The sequence below is a fragment of the Eumetopias jubatus genome, unplaced genomic scaffold (genome assembly GCF_037043125.1).
Source record: "Eumetopias jubatus isolate StellerSeaLion01/CBP00866 unplaced genomic scaffold, mEumJub1_p1.0 scaffold_2, whole genome shotgun sequence".
NCBI lineage: Eukaryota > Metazoa > Chordata > Mammalia > Carnivora > Otariidae > Eumetopias > Eumetopias jubatus.
In genome coordinates, this window is record NW_028274808.1 from 151,943,609 (window position 1) to 151,953,589 (window position 9,981).

The 9,981-nt window shown below is 37.3% G+C and overlaps 1 pseudogene; it reads right to left on the reverse strand.

Moving 5' to 3' along the window:
- Positions 1-6,716: 6,716 nt before the first annotated feature.
- On the reverse strand, positions 6,717-9,380 carry LOC114206683 (ferritin heavy chain pseudogene; annotated as a pseudogene).
- Positions 9,381-9,981: the final 601 nt, after the last annotated feature.

Here is a 9,981-nt window from a genome sequence, read left to right on the forward strand (position 1 = left end):
CTGGGTGGCTCAGTTGTTAAGCTTCTGCCTTCAGCTCAGGTCATGATCCCAGAGTCCTGGGATCGAGCCCAGCATCGGGCTCCTTGCTCTGCTGGAAACCTGCCTCCCCCTTTCCCGCTCCCCCTGCTTGTGTCCTCTCTCTCGCTGTGTCTCTCTCTGTCAAATAAATAAATAAAATCTTAAAAAAAAAAAAGATGAGCTAAATGAATGGGAAATAAAATATATTTCTTTGGAATAACCTAAGATCTTATAAGAATTCCCTAATATTTTAGACATATTCTCTAATCAATTAAAAAAATTACAAGTAGATAATAAGGATCTAAAAAATATCTTTTCCTCATTTCTCTCCTTGAATGACTGACTCAGATTGACTCATCAGACATCTTGTGATATTACAAAATATTTGTATAATTTTTACATAAAATATATAATTTCATAATCAATATTTTGCCATGTGACTATGAGCCACTTACAAATAGAGAAAATGGTGTTCATTAATTTATTTCTTTTTTCATGAAGTATTTTATAGTGCCTGCTCTCCGCCAGAAACTCTTAGAGTTGCTGTGATTATAGAAGGGACAGTGGATTAATTTTTACAGAAAGGTGATTGATAACTTACAGAAAAACAAAAGTCTTTCTAATAGCAATTGAATGCTATAAGGAAAACTATGCTGGGTGATACATGAGCAGAACAATGCTACCTTTTATCAAGTATCAAGGAAAATCTGAATTACAAGAAAAGGTAACCATTCAATGTTTTGCCTTTTATGTGACACATCAAATTACCCGCAAAGCCTAATATATTTACTATCCAACAAGAAAAAAAAACAAAAAACAAAAAAACTTTAACCCCTGCTTTAGAGAATGACAGACATCAACAAGGATGATGCTAGGGGGTGAGAATGAATAGCTTCCAGGAACTGTGATAACAATAACAGTTATAAAATTCATGACCTCTGTTGTTATTGTGTTTCTCATGTTTATCCTTGCGGAAAGTCATTCCATCAAGCTAATAACCACCAACCCATTCACAGCAACTTGTCCTTTTTCCTTTGTGGCTCTGAAAGAACCATACCCACTGGTCAGCTGTCAGTGAGTTCAGCTCTAAAGAGAGATTTTTTTTTCTTCAATTTCCAGGACTTAGAGCTGTGCCCGATTCCACTCAACTTTTGGTACAACTATTAATCTGGGTCTACTGTAAAATCAGATTTTAGAAGTGTCCAATTTTAGACAGCCTAGGAAAATCTTTTGACAATTATGCCACAGAAAACTTAAAACTTCACTCCTTGTTATTTCCCTTGATTAGCTGTCCTCCTACAGTGAACAAGTCTATTGAAAACTGCAGAGAAGGTACTGTCTGTTTGTCTTTCTATTTGTTCTGAGGTTAAACTCAAAGAAATGAAGAAATCCCAGGTACTACAACCAAAGGGATTCCACATTTATTTTATCATGGAAGTCCAGCAAACAAAACTATATACAAGATCCATGCAAGGAATCCAGTTACAAGCTAGACATTTATACCTGTTAAAACAAGAAAAAAAAATTGCCTTCTGCATTGAGGTAACATAAAGACAAGTGACTCAAAGGCAAGAATGTGTTTGGCAGGCGAGAGGAACAAAAAGACAAATGTGGCTAGATGTTAGCGGACAAAGTGTATGGTTCTGAGAGGCAGCAGCAGACATGGTGAAGGGCCATGATTTCTGGCTCTGGGAAGAGGCTTGGAATTTATTTAAAGAAAATGTTAAAGCCACGGGCTTTTTAAAACAAGAATGTAATGGCTTGCAGAGAGGCACATTTGGAAGTACTAAAACCACGGAGGAGATTGTTGAATTTAGATGAAGTGAAAGATAATAGGCTGTAACGCAGTACATGTGGAAAGAAATAGAAATATATAGATTGTGAGGATTTATCTGGGATATGCTTCAGGTGGAGGTAGTAGAGCTTACTACTCTTTTGTATATGAAATGTGTAAGAAAGGGAGGAATTAATGATGACTCCTAAGTTTTGGACTTCAACAATTGCATGAACGGTATAGCTGTTTGCTAAAATGAGGGAAATCCATGTGAAGTCTTTGCACAGAAACTGAGAAGTCAAAGTTCTCTTTTTTTTCCACATTAAGTTTGATGTATTTGTAGGAAATCACGTTGAGACTTCCAGTAGGTTGTTGGTTAAATCAAAATGAAATTCAGTTTACAAACCAGGGCTAGAAATGTAAACTTGAAAATCTTTGGCAAATATGTGTGTTTTAAAGCAATGTGTCCAGATGAAATCTCTTGGGAGTGAAAATAGCAGAAAGAAGAGTAAAAGATTTAGGACTGAGCCCTGAGGTTTTCCAAAATTAAGAGGTTGCATAGAGAAGGAGCCAGCAAACACATTTTTGCAACTCACAACTTTTGAAGTGGAAGGAAACCTGGACAAATAAAGAATGGATACAAAGTACTCTCAAAATTTAAGGTAGATTAATGGGGCCGGGCTTGGGGGGCAGAGGGAGAAGAAGAGAGAGAGAATCTTAAGCAGGCTCCATGTCCAGCACAGAGCCCAACTTGGGGCTTGATCTCACAACCCTGAGATCATGACCAGAGCCAAATTCAGGAGTCAGGTGCTTAACTAAGCCACCCAGGCACCCCTAAGGTATAATAATTTTTAATAAATATTAAATAATTGTGTTGAAACAAACTTTAATCACATTTTGGGGAACATAAGGACACCTAAAGTTGTTTCTTTTATCCCAATGGGCTTTTCATTTCAACCTTTGTCTTTCATGGAGGAATTCTATCTTCAGAAATTGTTTTCTTATAGTCATCTCTCTCTCTTTTATTTTTTTTATCAACACATAATGTATTATTTGTTTCAAGAGTACAGGTCTGTGATTCATCAGTCTAACACAATTCACAGTGCTCACCATAGCACATACCCTCCCCAATGTCCTTCACCCAACCACAGAAACCCTCAGACTGTTTCCTGAGATTAAGAGTCACTTATGGTTTGTCTCCAATAGCAGCTATCTTCAGAATTTAAAGTATTAAAGGATATAGGGAAGATGTATTAAAACAAGGTTGCTTTCTGCATTCTAAAAGTTACAGTGTTATACTTGCTATGGTACCTGTTTTTTAAAAAAGTGCTGTGAATTGTGCAAGACTGTTGAATCACAGATCTGTACCTCTGAAACAAATAATACAATATATGTTTAAAAAAAAAAAAGAAGAAGATTGCAGGAGGGGAAGAATGAAGGGGGGAATCGGAGGGGGAGATGAACCATAAGAGACAATGGACTCTGAAAAACAAACAGGGTTCCAGAGGGGAGGCGGGTGGGAAGATGGGTTAGCCTGGTGATGGGTATTAAAGAGGGCACATTCTGCATGGAGCACTGGGTGTTATACACAAACAATGAATCATGGAACACTACATCAAAAACTAATGATGTAATGTATGGTGATCAACATAACATAATAAAAAATTAAAAAAATAAATATAAAACTAAAGAAGGAGGTTTTGTTAAAATAAACAAAATAGAGAGGAATGTAGTAAGTGCCCAGTGTCTATTATTCCTTGATAAATGAAACTAATAAGAAGAAAAGTATTTCCTGAAAAGAAAATACTAGAGCAAAGAGAAATTGGATAAAAAGATTACCAGTGTGGAGTGTCCAAAACATCACCATTGAGTTTAGAAATTGAGGGAATTGTTTATAAAATTGCACCCTAACATCCTAGACTCTTGCTTTACCTGGAAAATCATAGAGTATCTATATTTGGACAGAATAAATATTGTCATCTAGGCAACATACAATGTGTTATTTAGTAGGAGAGGTACTTGTGTCAGACTAGGAAGTGTTGGTTATTTTAGATGGACCAGAGGAAGACATTTGATTTTTTTTTCTTGAGAACTAACTAGTTTATATAGAATGACTTAAGTGATTCCTTGTTCTACGTGAATCACTTTTGCCAACCAAGACAAATATCCATGTTTTGATCACTTTATCTTTTGTAATAGTTTAAACATGCTTAAGTGTGAATGAATACCTAAAGATCCCTTATCTTCAACCACTGTGGCTCACCCTATCCTGTTTTTTTTGTTTGTTTGTTTTTGTTTTATTGTTATTTCCTGACATCCATAGCCAAGTGGGTCTGGGAACTTCTTTTTGCCTTAGTGAAAGAGTTGTATTCCTAAACACCACTCCACATAGCATGAAACAGCATCAATCCTTCACTCGTTTCCTTCCTTTCTGACTCCCCATCCCTGAATGCTATTTATACTGAAAGCCTCTTAAGGAAAGTGTTCATAGTGTTGCTAACTTTTGCTTTTCCCTTTTAAAGTCCTATGGCCTAAAAACTTTTCAGTCATTGGAAACAAAGCTAAAAGGCTGACAAACTCCCTCTTATTTACCAGTGTTAGATGGTAGCAAATAAACTTTTTTACCCAAATATTCATCCATATATATGCTCCTTATGGAAATGATTTGAAAATTTCATTGAAAAACATTTTGAGGGGAGCCTGGGTGGCTCAGTCCTTTATGTCTGCCTTTGGCTCAGGTCATCATCCCAGGGTCCTGGGTTGGAGCCAAACATCACATCGGGCTCCTTGCTCAGCAGGGAGCCTGCTTCTCCCTCTCCCTCTGCCTACCACTCTCCTTGCTTGTGCTATTCCTCTCTCTCTCTCTCTCTGTCAAATAGATAAATAAAACCTTTAAAAAAATTTTTGAATACAAATTTTATTTTCTATAACATCTATTCCTTTCTTTTAACCAATATCTACTGCACACTTATTGTGTACCAGGAGCTATGCTAACTCAGCCATGCTAAAGCTAGGTACTGACTGCTTAAATAAAATCCCACAGGAAACCTTACAGAATCAAAGCTTTTAGGGAATGATATTTTTAAAAGTCATTTCTGATTATGCCCTTGAAAATTATTTAAAATATTTGAGACATCTTATAGTTTCAACAAGATGATATTTTCTTTGATTTTCTTCTCTTTTTTCTGTGTCTTCTATTTCCCAGTGACACGTGTCTTAATTTGGCCATAACATATGCAGGATTTCTCCCCTTTCACCCTAACAATAATTAAAGCTATAATACTAGAAATTCTTTAGAAAAGTCATACAGGTGTAAGAGACTCAGAGAAAGATAAAAATGAAATAAATTGAGATCAACAAAATATGCCTTCCAAAAACTCTTTTCCAGCTTTGTGAATCACGGTTAATAGATTTCACTGTGTTTTTTATTGGCAGGAATTAAATTTACTTCTAAGATTGTTTGACTGAATCTGACAGAAGCTTAAATGAAAATATTATTTTATCTGTGGCAGAATACTAACTGCAATGACTAATTTTATAGTAAGCTCAGTTTTAAAATAAAGACGATGTTTTCAATAAATTTATGAATTTTACAAGGTGAACTCATTTCATCATATTCAATAAATTAATTCCCCAGAAGTCATATGGAAAAAGTCCATGGATATGAATAATATTCTGGCATAAATGACATATTTAAATTTTCAATCTCATCCTTCTGCAATAGTTATTCCAGGAACAGTAAATAAGAAATATTATATATTTAGAGGTCAAAAAGCCTTTTTATTTAGATTTTCTTACTTTCCAAAATAGTTGTGACAATTTATAGATAATCAATAAGACACAAAATATCACAGCATATGTGATAAGAGAAATAAATAAAGGCAAATCTCAAGTAAAAACTCATTCTGTCTCTTATGACTTTGTTAAATTAACTTTTGTTAAGTAGAGCACAGAGTGCTAGATGATGACTCAAGAATGGTTCAACAACAGACCGTAAGAAAAACTGAAATGGAGAAGTTTATTACTCACAGGTCCTGGAAGAGGTCTATGGTACTCATTGAGAGGTCACACAGGGAAGTCAGCGTAAAGTGCAAAGTAGGGCAGGACCTGGGCACATGCCTTTTTAAGGGTTCATGGGTGGAATGCTTTAGAATTCCAGGCTAAGACCAGATTGGTCAATTCAAACCAAGAACAGTGGTGTTTTGGTAAGCTCCACGGGGTCTTAAGAAAGAAGTGTCAAGGGGAATGTCTTGGGAGGTGAAGGGTAAACTATTGGCCATAAGGGCTGTTGGAAAAGTCATATCAGTGACTTAAGTTGCTTGTTACTCTGCAGGCTGTTGTCTAGGTCATGAGCTTACATGAGGATGCTAGTGTTAGTTCAAGAACCCCAAAGGCCACTTGGTTAAATGAAATGGATATGGAAACAACCATACCATGGAGTAGCTTAGCTAAATTCTTGACACTGTCCATAAAATAGAAGTCCATAATTTGCTACAAAGATTCATATATTTTCCTGATTTAATCACATGCATGCACACATGCAAACACACTGTGATATTGTGATTTACAAAAATATACATTTGATCATTCAGATGACCAAAATATATTTCTCACATATATTTGGTCTTCATCCAGCCAAGCTCCCAGCTCCTAAATCTCTTGGAATTTTCTGAGTGATAAGTGCAATAGGAACATCTTTTGTTGTAACATTTGATCTCTTGTCCTCATTTCCTGAAAATGCTTCAGAGCATCAGTATATATGAGAATTCTCCAAGTTAGACCAGAGAGATATGGGTGATCTATGAACATTGTATCTGACAATGTACCATTTATATTATATTACCAATTTCTACTTGTGCCCCAGATTAAGTCACTTCTGAACTCTCATTAATTCTTTTTTTTTTTTTTTTTTTTTACCAAATAACTTTATTTGAAGAATGGTACAAATGAAAGAAGTTAAGTAGATGTTTTGGTACAACTTATAGAAAAGGTAAAGGTAACCCCAACATGCATGCACTGCCTTGGTGACCAGGGAAGTCACCCCTGTGGCTATGGGAAGACAGCCTAAGGCTTAGCTTTCACTATCACTGTTTCACAAGGTGTGCTTGTCAAAGAGATACTCTGCCATGCCAGATTCGGGAGCCCCCATCTTGCACAGGTTGGTTACGTGGTCACCCAATTCTTTGATGGATTTCACCTGCTCATTCAGGTAGAGTCTCAACGAAGTCACACAAATGGGGGTCACTTTTATCAGTGGCCTGTTTGTGCAGTTCCAGTAGTGACTGATTCACGCTCTTTTCCAAATGTAATGCACACTCCATTGCATTCAGCCCGTTCTCCCAATCATCACGGTCTGTTTTCTTGATATCCTGAAGGAAGATTCGGCCACCTCGTTGGTTCTGCAGCTTCATCAGTTTCTCAGCATGTTCCCTCTCCTCATGAGATTGGTGAAGAAAATATTTGGCGAAGTTCTTCAAAGCCACATCATCGCGGTCAAAGTAGTAAGACATGGACAGGTAGACGTAGGAGGCCTAGAGCTCCAGGTTGATCTGGTGGTTGATGGCGGCCTCCGAGTCCTGGTGGTAGTTCTGGCGCACCTGCGAGCGGGACGTGGTCGTCATGGCGGCGGCTGGGAAAAGGCGGCGGCGAGCGGCGGCGGGGTCTTTGGAGCGGTCCGAGGGCGCGACGAAGAGATGGCGGAGGGCTGGCTCTGAACGGCCGCCAGGGTGGGGCACGAGCGCTGGGTTCCGTCCAAGCACTGTTGAAGCAGGAAACCGCGGCGACTCTCGGCAGAGACTGTCGAACTCTCATTAATTCTTAAAGTTGGTAGTTTGGTACAATCCTTAAAAGAGAAAAGAAAAAAAGAAAAAGAAAAAAGGAAGACTAACTGAATGTTGGTAGCACAAAATACAATCCTTGCTGGTATAGTTGGGCTTGAGGTCATAATTAAAATTCACTGCCACCCTCTCTACTGCCCCTTCTAAATTTGCCATACCCTCGGTTAGTAACTCTGTTACTCTATGTGCTTTGCTTAATGAGGTGACCCAGAACTTTATTCCCTGGTTATCAAAAACTCTTTCACCACATCAAGGTGCAGTGATCTGTATATTTGTTCATTTACTCTTACTAAGCAGTTTTGGAAGCACCAAGAGATTATCTAATAGATACAAAGAGTTCTAACCATAATCTATCCAGCCCCTATGAGTATCACCTATGCTGGATTTTAAATAGAGTTAGCCCTTGAACAATGCAGGGGTTAGGGGGATTAAATTCCTGTGGAGAGAAAAATCCATTTTTAACTTTTGACTCCCCCAAAACTTAACTACTAATAGCCTACTGATGACCAAAGCCTTCCAGATAGCATAGTCGACTAACACAATTTTGTACAGTGTATTTATTATATACTATATTCTTGCAATAAAATAAGCTAAATAAAAGAAAATGTTATTCAGAAAATCATAAGCAAGATACATTTATGGTACAGTACTGTATTTATCAAAAACAATCTACATATAAGTGGACCTGCTCAGTTCAAACCTGTGTTGCTCAAGGGTTAACTGTAATCATATGAGATGATCATACCCAGTATAGGAATCCTTTTATTTGACAAATAACCCACAAGGATTTTTCTATGGCCCTGTCGACTAGCACACTGAATCATGCAGAGACTAAAATTGCTGGGATGAGAAGCCCACGTATCACCAGGTATGCTACTGAGAGCGATGAGGAGAAACCTCCACCCCTTGATTCTGGGAATTATGGATCCTAGCCCTTGGAATCAGAGCACCATATAATGACTGTTTCATGTGGATAATGTAACTTGAAGAACAGTATATCTCACTATTACAGATTATTATTCCTAAATTGGTCCCAATATTCTAATTTTCTATCAGTTGTAAAGGTTCTATGTTGTGTTACTCATGAAATAATCAGTCAATTCCTTGATCATGTGGTCATTTTTACACCTTCCCTGCCAAAATCTCCATCTTTTAATTTTAGATGTTACCATGTCAGGTCCCATGTTGTCAGATAGTTGTGAGTCTCTGGGTCAAAGTGGTGTCAAAAGTAGTGTTGGCAGGGAAGGTGAGCCCTTACCCATAAAGTGCATCCATTTGGTTAAGGAAAAATAATGGCCCTTTCAGAGAGTAATAGGTATGATATAAATAACTTGCCTCCAAGAGATTGGTTGTCCCCCTAAGAGACACTACCCTACTAAGGGTGCAATAAATTTTACCTCTTCTGGTAGAATAAACATTAAGCTTTGTTATTGACTAGATAAACCTTAGGGGAGGGGAGTCAATGTTACTGGGACCTTGCATATACTCTATCTCTGCCTTCATGGTTTGCTGGTTCATGGAAACATGTGATAAGGCTGAGGAGAGGGGCTGGTAAATCATGAATGAATGAGCCATCCTATCAAATGGTTGGTTTGAGTCTCCTCATTAAGAACTGATATGAGATTCAAAAATCTTCAAACTCTATGCTCACCCCTATATACCTTTGCATGACTTTTTCCTCCAACCTCCTGTGTCTGGTCTTGAAATAGTGTTCCTTTTCTTCCAGTCCCCTGACAATGCAGCCAAGTCATGTGCTCAAATATCTGCCGACTGGGAGGATGTGTCCTCACCACGCTCTTTCAAGTAGTTTTTAATTTTGTGTCAAAATAATAAAATGCAGTTTGATTTATCAATTGCTGTTTTATTTTTTTATTTTATTATGTTATGTTAGTTACCATACAGTACATCACTAGTTTTTGATGTAGTGTTCCATGATTCATTGTTTGTGTGTAACACCCAGTGTTCCATGCAATACGTGCCCTCCTTGATACCCATCAATTGCTGTTTTAAAACAGTTCAATATTATTGAAATTATTTATTGAAATCAGTATTGACTTTATCTTCCACAAGACTCTCTATTGAAAGAATAAATTTTACAAATCAGAAGAATTACTAATAGAATACTGAATTGTTTTAAAAGACCAGGATTCAAAATCTTGCTTAATTAGTGGCTTGCTGTAAAATTTTGACAAATGTTGGCATTTCTGAATCTGCTTTTCAGCTGTAAAAGTGCACTAATAATACCTACCGGGTCTGTCTCACCAATTAAGAAGGACAAAACAGTACCTCTCTTATATACTTGTTAAGTACTCAGGAGATAATACATGTAATGAACTCGGTAATCAACACACA